This window comes from Xenopus laevis, chromosome 3S (assembly GCF_017654675.1).
Source record: "Xenopus laevis strain J_2021 chromosome 3S, Xenopus_laevis_v10.1, whole genome shotgun sequence".
NCBI classification, from domain to species: Eukaryota; Metazoa; Chordata; class Amphibia; order Anura; family Pipidae; genus Xenopus; species Xenopus laevis.
The window spans coordinates 39364862-39380682 of NC_054376.1; the positions used below are offsets into that span (position 1 = coordinate 39364862).

The 15821-nt window shown below is 39.6% G+C and overlaps 1 protein-coding gene across 1 annotated transcript in view; it reads left to right on the forward strand.

Annotated features, from left to right (window-relative positions):
* Nucleotides 1-15821, forward strand: part of igf1r.S (insulin like growth factor 1 receptor S homeolog) — a gene marked incomplete at its 5' end in the record, with an annotated part of 159890 nt that overhangs the window by 85567 nt on the left and 58502 nt on the right.

A 15821-nucleotide genomic window follows, 5' to 3' on the forward strand; every position in this document is an offset into this window, starting at 1 on the left:
AGGTGCCATATAATCACCTGATATCAAGGGAGTGTGTTTAGTTTCACACAGTAATGACGGTGGCACTGGGTATGAAGCCCTTGGTGTGATGATACAGTACAGTGTGTTACTTTGTGTAATTTGATTTCCTTTCTGTGAATCTGGTTTTTTTTTTTTGGCTTATATGTAACCGGCTTGAAGCAAGCAGCCTTAATGCCTCTAAAGTTGATCACTTTATCCTGGTGCACTGCACAAAAGATTCGGAACTGGTAATGAATAGGTTGTCACCCTCAGTGGTGAACCCTGTAATTTCCTATGGTGCCCATACATGCCCAGATTTGATTGAACTGTTTGGACCACTGGCTCAAAGAACAGAAAAATGTGATTTGATCCGCCAATGGCACAGAGGGGCAGGGCACCTATAGTTTATATAATATATGGACCCTACAGCATTTATTGAACTGCGGCCTCCATCACTCTGTGGAAAACAGCAGGTGAAGGTGGAGGAGGCTAGTAGGAAGACTCTGAGGCAAATTTACTTAAGGGTGAAGTGACTAACACGGGCGATAATTTGCCAGCACCGATTTACTAACGGTCGCTGGCGTAACTTCGCTAGCAAAGGCAATAGACCCTATCTGTACTTAGCTCCCTAATGCCTGTCGAATTTGCGCTCTGTCGAATGGACGTAACTACGCAAATCTGCTAAGATGGGGATTTTACCTCTTGCGCCAGACTTGCCTTCGCCACCTTAGACCAGGTGAAGGGCAATAGAGTAGATAGGAGTTCCTAAAAAAATAGTTGAAAAATGTTCTAAGTCCCAAAAAACGCTAACCTTTTTCAGGGTGGTAGGCTGAAAAAGAGCGTACATCTTTTTTTTGGGGTAACCAGCTTCCCGCCCTACATTTCCTAACATATGGCACATAAACTATACACTCGGTTCATGTGTAGGGCAATATAACAACTTTATTTTATTTTATTAAGGTTCCCGGGCTTGTGTAGTGTAATGCATTGGCTGCAACATATACGTCCATTCAACTTTAACTTCCCGCCGTATGCAAATTAGCCAACGATATCGCTTTGTTTGGCGCAGTAACGCTAGTGCAACTTCGCCAGCGATAGACACCCTGGACGCAACTTCGGATTTTAGTGAATTAGCGTTGTCCTGGTGAATCTACGCTTGGTGAAGTGTTGCGATGTGAGCAGGCCCGGACTGGCGATCTGTGGGTCCTGGCAAGTGCCAGAAGGGCTGCTGTAAGATGCCATAGAAAGTCACTATTTAGTGGGCTGGTGGGGGACTCTTTTGGCCTCTCTGTAATTGGAATGCCAGGGCCTATTTTGATTCCCAGTCCAGACCTGGATGTGAGCGAAGCCGTCGCTGGTACAATTTTCGGAGGTTAGTGAATTTGCCCCTCTGTGTCAAGAACATATGCTTAAAGGGGTTGTTCACCTTTAAATTAACTTTTAGTATTATGTAGAGAGTGATATTCTGAGACAGTTTGCAATTGGTTTTCATTTTTTATTATTTGTGGCTTTTGATTCAGCAGCTCTCCAGTTTTCAATTTGGTTGCTAGGATCCAAGTTATCCTAGCAGCCATGCATTGATTTAAATGAGAGACTGGAATATGAATAGGAGAGGCCTGAATATAAAGATGAGTAATAAAAAGTAGCAGTAACAATATATTTGTAGCCTTTCAGAGCATTGTTGTGTAAATGGGGTCAGTGACCCCCATTTGAAAGCTGGAGAGAGTCAGAAGAAGAAGGCAATTCAAAAACTATAAAAAAAAAAAAAATAAACAATGAAGACCAATTAAAAAGTTGCTTACAATTGGTCATTCTATAACATACTAAAAGTCAACTTGAAGGTGAACCACCCCTTTAATGTTGTGATATTATGTGAATAACAAATGTGTCTGCTGTTCAGGTCTTTTCCTATTTATCAATATTGGTAAAGTAAAAAATGTGATTATTGTCATTATTGCATCTTTTGTTTTTGTGCTTTGCTGCAGCTTTTCTGTTAAAATCCAGGTGTCTGAATAGAAGGCAATACATTTGGAATTTCCCAACCTGTCATTATGTGGATTAGGGTAAGGCCACCTTCCGGAATAATTAGGAGAGGATGTTGATGTCAGCTCTTATCAAAACAGGACTCATTGTGGTGTGAAATCACCTCCTGTGTTCCCTGCATAGGAATGTATATGTCTTTTATATAAAAGTCTGAACTTGCCCACTACTGTTCTCTCTTTTTGCTCTCTGTCAGAAGCCATTGTGGTTAAAGGGGCAATGTAGTGACCTGTGATGAATTCTGAAAACCACAGAAGTTAGCCGGCTGAGTTAAACAGTTCCACAGTCTTGCAACTCTGCGGTAAAACCAAAGCACCATTCTGCCATTTTGCACAACCGAGGCACTGTTTCTTTAGACTGAAATTTAGACCTTTTAGGTAAAATGATATCAAAACAAAGTCTTTTATTTCAGGGAGCTTCATTGTCATAGTCTTTGAAAAACAACTCAATATATTGGACAAATGTTGCACAATTTGAAGAAGATGCCAAAGCCAGGGTGGCAAAAATAATCAAGAGACGGCTGCGTTCTTACGAAAATACAGACTGAAACTACCCTCAGGCTTTAGTACATCTCTAGACCGTACTGTAACAGCTGTACAAGTACTGAACTATTTCTGGACAGATACTGAGCCATCCTTCAAGAAGGAAATTCTTTGTTCTTTAATAGACAAGGAAGTGGACTGTACTGTGTGTTCTGGAATTTCCTACTCCGTTCCATTGGTGTTTGGGAGATCATAGAAGGTGTCTGGCTTCATTGTGTGTGCTTGGGGAATATGAGGATAATAAGGAAGTCATTGTCCTAGTAACTCTATACGTCCTATTGTCTTCCTACATGTGCTAAAATAATAGAAAAATTCACACATATTGTGTAGTCCTCCAGCATTTATTGAAGCAAAACCTTATCCAATACTTTTTATTGCAAAGCGTATGCGAAAATGGCTTTTATCAGCCAAGTAATGTTGGATTAATGAAAGCTAATGCTACCATAGGTGTTAGTTATTAGTTACACCTACTGAGTGCAGATGATGATAACTTAAACCTAGTATCTTCCAGTCCATATACAATTCAGTCGGCATGGATTGAGCAATCAATAAACCTCTTCCCTCCATTTATAGACCTGCGCCCATCCCACTGATGACATAACAAAAGGGGCGGCGCAGGTGCCTATAAAACCGGAAGTCGGAAGCAGGCAGTGTAAGGTCGCGGGCGGGGAGAGCAGGCAGAAGAGCTCAACCCGTACCCCCCCCTGGTATTTACACCACTGCATTTTAAAAAGAAGAGGGGTTGCCATTTGTTAACTGACGACTTTCCAGAGAGGTCTCCTGCCTTTTCCCTACCTGCAATGGATTTAACCTTTAGGGCAGAGACACAGGGTCAGATTCAGGGAGATTAGTCACCCGAAAAAGAAGATATTTGTCGCCAGGCGAATAATCTCCCCAAACTGCCTTCCCTGCCTTCCCACCGGCTAGAATGTAAAACCGGTCGGATGGCACTCGGATCACTTTGTTTTCCAAATCCGCCCGAAGTTGCCTTCGGGCGAATTCAGAAAACGAATCATTGGGAGTGCCGTCCCACTGGTGATTTACATTCTAGCCTGCAGCAAGGCAGTTCGGGCAGAATTTGTCGTCCCGAAGAAGAGGAGATTTGTCACTGGTGACTAAGCTCCCCGAATCTGACCCTGTGTCTCTGCCGTAAGAATGCTGTTGTTACATTTATTTGGCAATGTATTTTTCTCCTTCAGCATAGATGTCCTGATTTGCCATTTGCTCTTCACGTTAAACCCTGTGTTTGACTAGCAGGGGAGTGGAAAATCCTGCTGGATGTGATAATGATTTAAAAGGGTTTCGGCTTAAGAGGAAAAATACCCACACCTGCTGAAATCTTCTTATTCATGAATGCATAACCATCCTCTAATAGGGAGATTATCAACATCTACTCTTTTTCTCCTCTCTAATGTATCCCCTCAATCACTTTTGGCTTGAAGATTTTCTTTGTGTGCTTTGCAAAAGCAGGTTTAATGAAATGATTCTATAAGTTCGTTAAGATCTGTTCATTTCTATCATTTCAAGGGCAGATTTATCAAGGGTTGAATTTCAAATTTGAAAAACTTTGAGATTTGAATTCAAAAAGACCAACCAAATTAAATTGAAGGTTTTTTCGCCTGAATAGGTCTATCGAATGGGTCAGTTTTTGGTTGAATTAGAATCGTACCAATCTAAGTAATAGCGCATTTCCTCAAAAAAACCTTTGATTTTTCAAAGTTCACCAATTGAATCCAAATGGGTTCTAGGAGGTCCCCCGTAGGCTAAAACAGCAGTTCCGCAGGTTTTAGACAGTGAATGGTCGAAGTCGAACTTTCAAAGAGATCGTACATGATAAATTTAGAATTCTTCGAATTTTTTTCAAATTCAAAGCAAATTTGGACTAGTCAAAGTACACAAAAATTTGCTTGAATTTCGAATTTTTTTAATTCGAATTTTCACTTCAACCTTTAATAAATCTGCCCCTAAATTAACCAAAAATGCTGTTTTTTCTTCCAATAAGGATTAATTATATCTGTTTGGATCGAGTACAAAGTACTGTTTATGATTACAGAGAAAAAGGAAATAGTTTGTAAAAATTTAGATTATTCAGATTATGTGGAGTCGATGTGAGACGGCCTTTCCATATTTCGGAGCTTTCTGGATAACTGGTTTCCTGATGACGGATCCCATACCTGCAGTGTGTAATTGCAAATATAAGTGCGTGCTCCTGCATTGTCGATGCTTGAACATTTCCACCGCTGCCTTTATTTGTTAGCCCATTCTCTTATTTCTCTTTTGTCGCAGCCTGTTCGCATCTTACAAGAGAATTATAATACTAAGCAGGGCTGTTGGAGGATATGATAAGGTTGTGGCCAACAGTTGAAGGACAATGGAGTCTTATGCAAGACTGAAAATACAGGCAGAGACCGTAAGACATTCATAGAAACTAGTGAAAATAATCCAAGGCAGAAATAAACAGATGAAAGGGAAGATTAAAAAGAAAGTGAAGCGGCACTTTAGGTGGGTTTTTCCTATAAAAATCCTTTTGTTTGCACCTGTATTTATTCTGTAGCCTGTGTGTTTGCTTTACATAAGTACATATTTCCTGTGCATGTAAAGCAAACTGATAACATCATGTGTATTTCCCTCTTTGTCACAGAAGAGAAGTCACATTCCCACATACTGGCCGAGGGCATGTTCATCCTCGCAGATGGATCTGTTTGTTTTTAATTAAACATTAATCAGAAATCAATTTCAGTCTCAGTAGATTGTGTGATTCTTGCCATGGCAAATAGTGGCACATATTAAGCCTAGGTAAATAAGAGTCTTGGCCAGGGACAGATTTCAAACAAACTGAGGTGCCGGCATCATGACCCTGTTTTAATGGTCACTGCGATATATTGCAATTCTTATCAGCAATAATAACGAATTCTTCTGCTAGTTCCCAGTACGGCTTTCTATGCTAAATTAAATGAACTGACTTTGAAAGCCTTGTGCTTTAGTAATAGGGATACACTGAACCCAGGATTCACTTTTTCAAATGCACTCTGCAGGATTTGCCTAACCGAATCCAAACACTTAGGGGCCCATTTACTTAGCTCGAGTGAAGGAATAGAAGAAAAAATACTTCGAATTGCGAATGGTCGAATATGGCTACTTCGACCATCGAATAGGCTACTTCGACCTTCGACTTCGAATCGAACGATTTGAACTAAAAATCGTTGGACTATTCGACCATTCGATAGTCGAAGTACTGTCTCTTTAAAAAATACTTTGACCTCCTAGTTTGCCACCTAAAACCTACGGAGGCCAATGTTAGGAAGGTCCCCATAGGCTTCCTAACAATTTTCTGATCGAAGGAAAATCCTTTCTGGATCACTGATTTCTGTATAAAAGATCCCATACCTGTAACTAAAGGCACAATATAGATAGAGAGAGAGAGGTTTGCCACCCATGCGGTTTAAAACATTGAGAAAACTGGATAGAAATCCAACCAGTTGGGTCAAAAGGTGGCCATAGACGTGTAGATCACCAAATGAGCAGATCTCTCCCCGATATGCCTTAGGGCCCAACGATAGTTTCAGAGTGGCGGCCAAGTGGGCGGTCGGATCACGGTACCGCATCAACGAAAAGATGCGGCCGCGATCCGACAGGATTTTCTAACCTGCCCGATTGGCATCTGCCCGACTTTGGCCAGATATCTATCAGGAAAGCCCGTCGGGGGGGGGGAGGGGGGCTCTACACACGGGCCGATAAACTGCCAACTTGGTCTGTGATGCAATAACCCTGTCCTGCTATCATAACTTCAACTGATATCATTGCGCTCGCCTCTGATGTCATCATACCCTCCCCAACATCACTGACCCACCCCCAATGCTATCTGCCCCGCCCCCTTTGTTCCAGTTTAGTCACTGGCAAATTCTAGTCCCTCACTTTCTCTCTCTTCATGCAGTTATTCCTAAATTGACTCATCTCTAGGATTGCCACCTTACTGGGGTTATATCAGCTCACTCTGTGAAAATGATAATTGATGGCATTATTAATAGATTAGAATTAAAATATATAAAATTTGTCCAGTGCTGCTCTAAGTTCTGATGTGAAATTATCCGCATTGCAACTTTATTCGCTGTTGTGCTCCATTGCTACTATATGTGCTGCTACTGTACTGTGGGCAAGCACCGTGCAATTACCTCTGCTGCTACTATAGGTGTTGCTATGCCATTAGATCCTCTGCTACCATAGGCGTTGCTATACATATACAATATATACTGTACGTAGCATTCTGGCAAAAAGGCCTGGGGAGAACACAGTCTCCCACTTATAGACAGAAACATATTATTATTAATAATGGTAAAATAATAATTATAAATAATAATAAATAGTATTAGCATGACATGGTTCTATAATAAAAATAAGGTCACTGATAGGAACTGACCTATTGTGAGGCCTACTGGAAGATTCCCTGGAATCTGGGCAGACCAGTCTACTATTATTCTTATTATATTTATTGTTATATTGATTATTATTATTATTATTTTACCAGCTGTAAATATGTGACATTTTATCTGTGGGTGGAGTTTGGAATAGTACTTGCAGGACCAGAGCACAATGCAGAAATAAATTACTTTTCAATTCTCCGTTTTTACGGAGAACTGGTGTACTGGTGTTTTTTTTTGGCTGCGGCATTCAAATATGTTGCTCAAAATAAATACATTTATATAAATAAATTATGAAATATGCTAAAAATGATCTTAATATTTAGTATGTTTAGCAATTATACAGGTAGTGCTGGCTGTTAGGTGGTGGTGGTGGGAAGGGGCTGCATAGAGCAAATCTTATACAGTTATGTTGTGGGTTCTGTGTGTTTGTTGTGTATCCAGTTACAGCTGTGAATGTAAACACTGTTCTTTTGTGCTCCCTGGTACACACTCAGGCAGAGAGAGGGTTAAGTCCTCCCTCCCACAATAAAGAGGTTGTTTACTCCATTCTGCTCTGAATAACACATCAATCACCAGGCTCCACCTTAACTTCCTCTCATTGGCCTGATGCAGCAATTCTACCCCGCTTGCAGAATCTTGACAGCTGATTGGCTGATGGACCTGTCCGTCACTTTGGCATCCCACAAAGATGTAGCCTTTACTCTGGAAGGGACTAATACCCTTTCTACACCAAATCCCAAACAGACAATGCCTCTTTAGCAAGGAAAACACTGCACAGCCCTTTCCTCAAATCATACGCCTCGGTCGGCATCAGCACAAATACGTATGTGTGGCTGCACTGATGTTCAGAAAATATAGCATGTTCTATAGGGCAGCTCATATAATGAAATAATCATAGGAAAACACATAGGTAAACATTCTTAAAACCCTGTAAAGAAATACAACATGCATTTAATTATTGAATGGGGAGACGCTGTTGATTTATATTATTGATAAATAAATGTTGCAATGACAAATCTTTGTGTGACTGTGCCCTTATTGTAGTACAGATATGGGACCTGTTATCCAGAATGCTCGGGACCTGGGGTTTTCCGGATAACGGATCTTTCTGTAATTTGGATCTTCATACCTAAAGTCTACTAGAAAATCATGTAAACATTAAATAAACCCAATTACGGCTTTTGCTTCCAGTCTTGGTTTGGATCATGTATAAGGTTCAGTTTTATTATGACAGAGAAAAAGGAAATCCTTATTAAAAATGTGGATTATTTGATCATAATGGCGTCTATTACGGCCTTTCCGTAATTCTGAGCTTTCTGGATAACGGGTTTCCGGATAACGGATCATATAGCTGTATATGCAGAATGATGGGGGTGGGGGGTTAGGGCCGTTGATTCGTTGGTGGTCATTCAGGAAACCTGAACCACACACAGATTAATGTAATCTTTTCTCCTTAGCCTTTATATTCCATTGTGCTACGGGAGGGGTTTGTTTAACCCAGAACGAGTCCTCTTCCCCCCCCCCTCCCCTATAGTACTCTAATTCCAGCCAATACACCTGATGCTTACATTATAAACAAATCATATTTTCATAAATCTCTATGGGTTCCCCCCCACCGTTACATTGAAACCTCCTGTTATGTGCAGCATCCTGGCAGTTTTGTCTTTTATTCTGTATGGCAGTTTAAGGAAATAAGGGCAATCCTGTGTGTGACATTACTGTCGGCTAGATTTCAGCTAGCTTGGCTTTTGTTTTTTTCATACCTTTGCAATGCAGTTGATCTAAGGAATGGACAAGTAATAGACGCGGGACTGCCTTAAGAATTTTTTTTTTAAATGCTGTTGGCTGTGACCTGAATTGGGTTTCCATTCCAGAAGCACAAAGTGATAATATTCCCTGTGATACAGGACCAGGGACATGAATTATTAGTGACAGAGCTGGCAGTAATACATGGTGCGGAGTGCAGAATGGAATAGCCCACAGGCTGCACATTTTACACTCAGTTCCCTCCCCTACTGCTGCATTGGCTGAAGTGTATACATAATATAGATTTATACTGTTCATTGTATACATAATACAGATTTATACTGTTCATTGTATACATAATACAGATTTATACTGTTCAGTAAGGCAGGATGCATGTGCAGATGTAGTCTGGTCTTGCACATGGTGTAGCTGTGCTTTGAGCCCCGTGACACTTTCCCTCATATGTAATAAAAGGCACTAAGTTTGCCCAGGAGCAATAACCAATAACAACCAATAAGATGTTTGCTTTTAAACAGGTGACTAGTAAATGCTACCTGCTGATTGGTTGCTATAGGTTACTGCACCTGGGCAAACTTATTGCCTTTTATTACATAACCCCAATATATCCTCATATGTAATATAAGGCACTAAGTTTGCTCCGGAGCAGTAACCAAGAACAACCAATAAGATGTTTGCTTTTAAACAGATAACTAGTGAATGCTGCCTGCTGATTGGTTACTATAGGCTACTGCACCTAGGCAAACGTAGTGCCTTTTATTACATAACCCCAATATCTGCTGGTTTTATGGAAACAAATATTATGATATTCACTTCTGAATCCCAGGCTGCATGTACATTCCCACATACAAACACAAAATCACACTTGCACCATCATGGCAACTTTCTCGGCTTGTAAACACATTCCAGTCTCTTCCATAATAGCGCACATGCCCGTAGGCCCTCTGATCCTTGTGGAGATGCTGCAAGAGGCCATATAGTCAAGGAGCAGTATCCAGGGCAGTAAAGAGCTTAAGGCAATGCTCGAAAACTAACATTTCAACTTAAAAAACTTGGAGCGCTTCGTTTTCCACAGTCGTCCGAAGTTGCCTCACGAGGCAACTTTGGACTTCTTCTGTAAAAGGAATTGCTCCGACTGCCATCCCGCCGGCGATTTACATTCTAGCCGGTGGGAAGGCAGTTCGGGGAGATTAGTCGCCCGAAGAATAGGCGATTTGTCGCCGGGCGACTAAATCTCCCCGAATCTCCATGTGTGTCTCTGCCCTTAAAGGGGTGGTTCACCTTTAAGTTAACTTTAAGTATAGCTATAGAATGGCTAATTCAAAACAAATTTCAATTGTCCTCCCATTTTTTTTTCTTTTTATAGTTTTTGAATTATTTGCCTTTGAATTATTTGACTCTTTCCAGCTGTCAAATGTTGGTCACTGACCCCATCTAAAACCAAATGCTCTGTAAAAATACAACTTTGTTATTGCTACTTCTTATTACTCGTTTTTCTATTCAGGCCTCTCCTATTCCTATTCCAGTCCCTTTTTCAAATTGTGTGGTTGCTAAGGTAACTTGGAACCTAGCAACCAGATTAATGAAATTGCAAAGTGGAGAGCTGCTGAACTCAAAAATCACAAATAATAAAAAATGAAAACCGATTGCAAATTATCCCAGAATGTTACTCTCTACATCATACTAAAAGTCAATTTAAAGGTGAGCAACCCCTCTAAAATGTATTTAAAAAAAAAAAAAAATCATCATAGTTCATCAGATAGGTCAGATATGCCTTCATGAAATAACTGGAATTTTCTCCATAAAATTGGAATACTCTGCCACTTCCCAAGGCCAGCATGCACATGACACTAAAATATACTGTTTTTTGTGTTGCATATTGCTTAAAGGGGACCCTTCACCCATAAAAAATATTCAAAATCCTATTTTATCACATTAGTCAAGCAAATTTAACGTTAATTACACTGTATAAATTATTTGAATCTTGTTTCCTTCAGACTGGGAATTCATAATTATAACAAGCAGGCAGCAGCCATTTTGTGGACAGTGTTATTAAGGCAAGCCTTGTATCATCTCAGAATCTTGTTTGTGCACCAGAATGGGGACCTGATGTCCATCCCCATGCCCAGGCTAGACAATTAAATGATGAAGAGAACGGGGGAATGTGTGGAGAGCAGTGACATCTAGGAAGTGCTGAATAGAAAGTGAAAGCAGTTTTCTTCCCCCGCCTCTATGCCTAGGCATAGAGGAGGGGCAGACAATATTTGATTGACAGCTGAGATTTTTAAATGAGCTTACGACAGCTATGAATGCTTTAATAAAAAATAGAAATTGGATTTCATGTTTAATTTGAAAAGGACTTTTATTTTACAGATTTGTGTGTCTGGGTGACAGGTTCACTTTAAGCCTATGACATTTTGGGTGTTTTGATTGATGCTGAAAACTGCATCAGTCCGAACAACATTTGCTATAATGTCCTATATGGGAACAGAGCAGATGTGATGACCTTATACTATACTCCCATCGAATGAACTGTAGTGTATACAAATATAACCTTTTCTTTATCTGCATGTGTACCTATAAGTAGGAGCTGCCATATTAAATATGTATCCATTCTCCATATAAATCCATATAAATAAACAATGCTCCACATATGGATTTTGGTCCTCCTAAACATTTGAACACACCTAATTTCAAACAAGCCTCTACCCTTATGTTGACAGTTATTCAAGACCATTAACATGCCATTAACTGTGCCGTTCAAATGGACTGTCTATTTAAAGTAACTGAAGAATGAACTCTTCTTCTAAACAGGTTGTATTCCCCCTATAAATATTATCTAGAGATGTGTGCTAAACCTGTCTGCAATCCTGGAAAATGTGACCAGCTGGCTGCATTCCTGTGAGGCTCTTGACAGAAACATGAAAATAATTCTCCTTGGCTGCATATTTATTTCAAAGCGCGTCAGCCAACAGCTCATGAAATAAGAGAATAATTTGTAAATGCGGGGCGACATTTTGATTTACGAAAAGATATTTCTTTGGGCTTCCCTTGTGGAATCCAGTGAAACGTTAGGAATAAAAGTTCCCTAATCTCTCCCCTTCCTTTCTGTTACATTTACAGAGGATATTCAGGAATTTTCTCCTGATATTTTTCCCATCAGCATCTGAATTTTCTTCCAAGGTCATGAGCAGAGCAGAGTGCGAGGAGTGCAAACGCTTGCAAATAACTTGTATAGCTTCCCCCCTACTATACATTTAACACAATCACATCCTTTTATTTTTGGAGCTGCTGGGAATTGTGGGTTATAAAAAAAAAAAAAATAAGGTTATTTTTTTCTCTCCATTTTGTATATAAAGTCAAAATTATTCTAACTGAAAGCTCAAATGCTCAAAACTGTCATTTTCTCTGCTGCATTTGAAAAATTTGCTCTGATGTTAACTGTTTCCTCCAAACATTTGCAGTTACATTTCATTTTGCTTGAATCCCTTTTATGGGAACATTCTGTTCATCGCCTGTGTTAAAATGGCCAGTATGTTCTCTCCTGGGTAATGTCAGTGATCTCCATTCTCTGAGCAGGAAAACATGTTTGTAAGGCCCTTCCTGCGCCCGTCTCTCTCCCTCGGCTAATCCTCTTGTTTTGTCTAGGTGACCGAGCGCTGTTTGTTGTACCTTATTATGCACTAAACACGTTCAGTACCTGGCTGCATGAACTCATACTAAGGGCTCGATAACACAAAATATTTCTCATATTCAGCTATTGTTCCCCCCCCCTTTCATGGATGCACTGTTTGCCTTTTTGTTTTCATCTCTGCCGAAGGCCGAGTGTTTTTATACAGGTCATGAAACTCCGAGGTAACTTCTAATATCCTCATATTTTGCAACTGGGGGTACTTTATTTATTATAATACACAAGTTTCGGTGAGTCATGTGACAGAAATGTCATCAGAACTCACCGTTTATAACTGATGACATCAGAACTCACCGTTTAAAAGGATATAGTTTACAAGATATTCATGGCTTTTGTGTATTATAATACCATAGAACACAATATATATAACATTCCCCATATAAATTATTTTATTACCCTGCTGTGACACAATCATAAAGGGAATATAATTTAAATTAACAGGGTTATTTTATTTATTATTTCACAAAACAATCGCATTACCTGTGCACAGAAAAAGCCCCTATATAATGGGCTCCTGCTCTCAAAACAATGACGACAAAGGTCAACGGTTGGGGTTGTTTATTGGTAATCTATTTATCTACCTTACAGGGTCCAAAAATGGAGTAGCTTCTGTCTTTCTGTTTGCTCTGTTTACCTCTATAAATAACAAAAGCCATAGATGTTTTGTGATTAAAGGGTGGTTTAGGTTTAAAGGGATACTGTCATGGGAAAACATGTATTTTTCAAAACACATCAGTTAATAGTGCTACTCCAGCAGACTTCTGCATTGAAATCCAATTCTCAAAAGAGCAAACAGATTTTTTTATATTCAGTGTTGAAATCTGACATGGGGTAGACATATTGTCAGTTTCCCAGTCCAGAGTCATGTGACTTGTGCCTGCACTTTAGGATGTAATTACTTTCTGGCAGGCTGTTACTTCTCCTACTTAATGCAACTGAATCAGTCTCAGTTAGACTTGGCTTTTACTATTGGGTGTTGTTCTTAGATCTACCAGGCAGCTGTTATCTTGTATTAGAGAGCTTCTATCTGGTTACCTTCCCATTGTTCTGTTGTTAGGCTGCTGGGGGGGGGGTGAAATCACTCCAACTTGCAGTGCAGCAGTAAAGAGTGACTTAAGTTTACAAGTCACATGACTGGGGGCAGCTGGGAAACTGACAATATGTCTAGCCCCATGTCAGATTTCAAAATTAATAAAAAGATCTGTTTGAAAAATGGACTTCAGTGCAGAATTATGCTGGAGCAGCACTATTAACTGATGCGTTTTGAAAAAAAACCATGTTTTCCCATGACAGTATCTCTCTAAGTTAAAGTGACAGTAATGCCAAAAACTGAAAGTAATTAAAATATAATGTACTGTTGCTCTGCACTGGTAAAAGCTGCATGTGTGCTTTAGAAACACTACTATAGTTAATATAAATAAGCTGATGTGTAGCCATGGGGGCAGCCATTCACAACTGAAAAAAGCAGATAAGATACTCTCTGTAGTATACAATGACATTCTTCAGAACTTATCTGTTATCCTCTGTGTATCCTGTGCTTATATGGCTGTCCGCATGGCTACACAGCAGCTTGTTTATATAAACTTAAGTAGAGTTTCTGAAGCGAACGCACAGCTTTTAGCAGTGCAACTCAACGATACATTATATTGTAATAGCTTTGAAACGCTTTAAATTCTTGGTGTTACTGTTCCTTGAACTGTTAGTATTCTTATAGAATATTCTGTTTCCGGAACCTATGCAGATGGTATTTATTCTTTATTCATTATAGTTTGTTTTTTTTTTTTTAGTTATTTGCCTTTCTCTTCTACAGGCTACACATGTATTTGTTTTGTGTGATACGACTTGCAGATGGAGTCTCTCTGATTTCAATCCTTTAATATGTCTGAAAGGGAAATGCAATAGGTCATGTGATTTCTCTCTGGTCTCCTCAGCATGGATCACATGTTGATGCATTGCATTTGCTCAGGAATTTCCTTGCCCTTTAGTCTAGCTGTGTCCACTAACACCCTGCTGATATCCCTAACAGAAGTATCTCTATTTCACATTATCCCCACATACTTTGTTCTGCATTCACAGTTTTTTCTGTAATCACATTTTCTGGTCACAAACAATTCTAATAATGCCCAGGAATATTTGAAGTGCTTGTATACCCAAATCATATAGATTTATAGCAGAACAAGGGGTAGTTCAACTTTGAATTAACTTTGTTTGTTGTAGAGAATGTTATTCTGAGACAATTTGCAATTGGTTTTCATTTTTTATTATTGGTGGTTTTTGAGTTATTTAGATTTTTAGCAGTTCTCAAGTTTACCATTTCAGCAATCTGGTTGCTAGGGTCCAAATTACCCTAGCAACCATGAATTTGATTGAGACTGGACTATGAATAGAAAAGGCCTGCATAGAAAGACGAGTAATAAAAAGTAGCAGCAACAAAAAAACAAATGCTCTGTAAGCCTTTAAATTTAAAGATGGGGTCGGTGTCCCCCATTTGAGTTGCATTGGAAAGAGTCCGAAGAAGGCAGATAATTAAAAATATATAAAAAATAAATAAAGAAGACCAACTGAAAAGTTAGTTTTGCCATTCTATACAATACTAAAAGGTGAACCACCCCTTTAAGGTGGTTGCTTTTTGTCTCTTCCCACAGCAACAAGCTGTCTTTGATTGTTATTCTTTGTGGTTACTTTAGGTTTATTTGGAACATGTCTGTTTCACTTTCGGGAAAGATGACTGGAAGATCAACCTTATGAAATAGCTCAGTGTATAAATGCAAAACAACCCTCACGTCAGTCGCTACACATAATGTATAGAAACAGATTTTCTCTCGAAGAGATTATATTCTCTCTCTTATATTGTGACACGCCATTTTGCTTCTGGCTGCCAGCATATAATCATTTGCAGTATGTAATGATTTGTGTGTGTGGTACTCGTGCGTTTTGGGGACGATTGAGGTATTATTTTCAATTGCCCCACACTATGGTTTCTGTGGCGCCCATTCTGGAAACAAAGTGTTTTCCTTGTTAAACTTGAGAATTCTTTCTCTCATCCCAAGCCCTCTATGGATGCTCTCCTAATGGAGGCTTTAGCACTATGTGTGCCTGTTGCTGATGAGCAAAGTCATGGTCTCGGCTAAACTGTTTCCTATATACTCCTAATGACTTCCTTTTCAGTCAAACCTGAGGCAGCTCCCTGCCCTCTATGGACTGGAATCAATCTCTCTGGCACACAAGCAACATACTCTTGTTGTCGTTTCCCTATAATGTTGTAAAGCTGCAAATAAGCCTGTTGAAATACAGACAAAATGTTGGTTCCTCTTGGCTAATGCCTGTAGTAAATTTTGTTAGCAGGTAAAGCCTTCCAGCAGC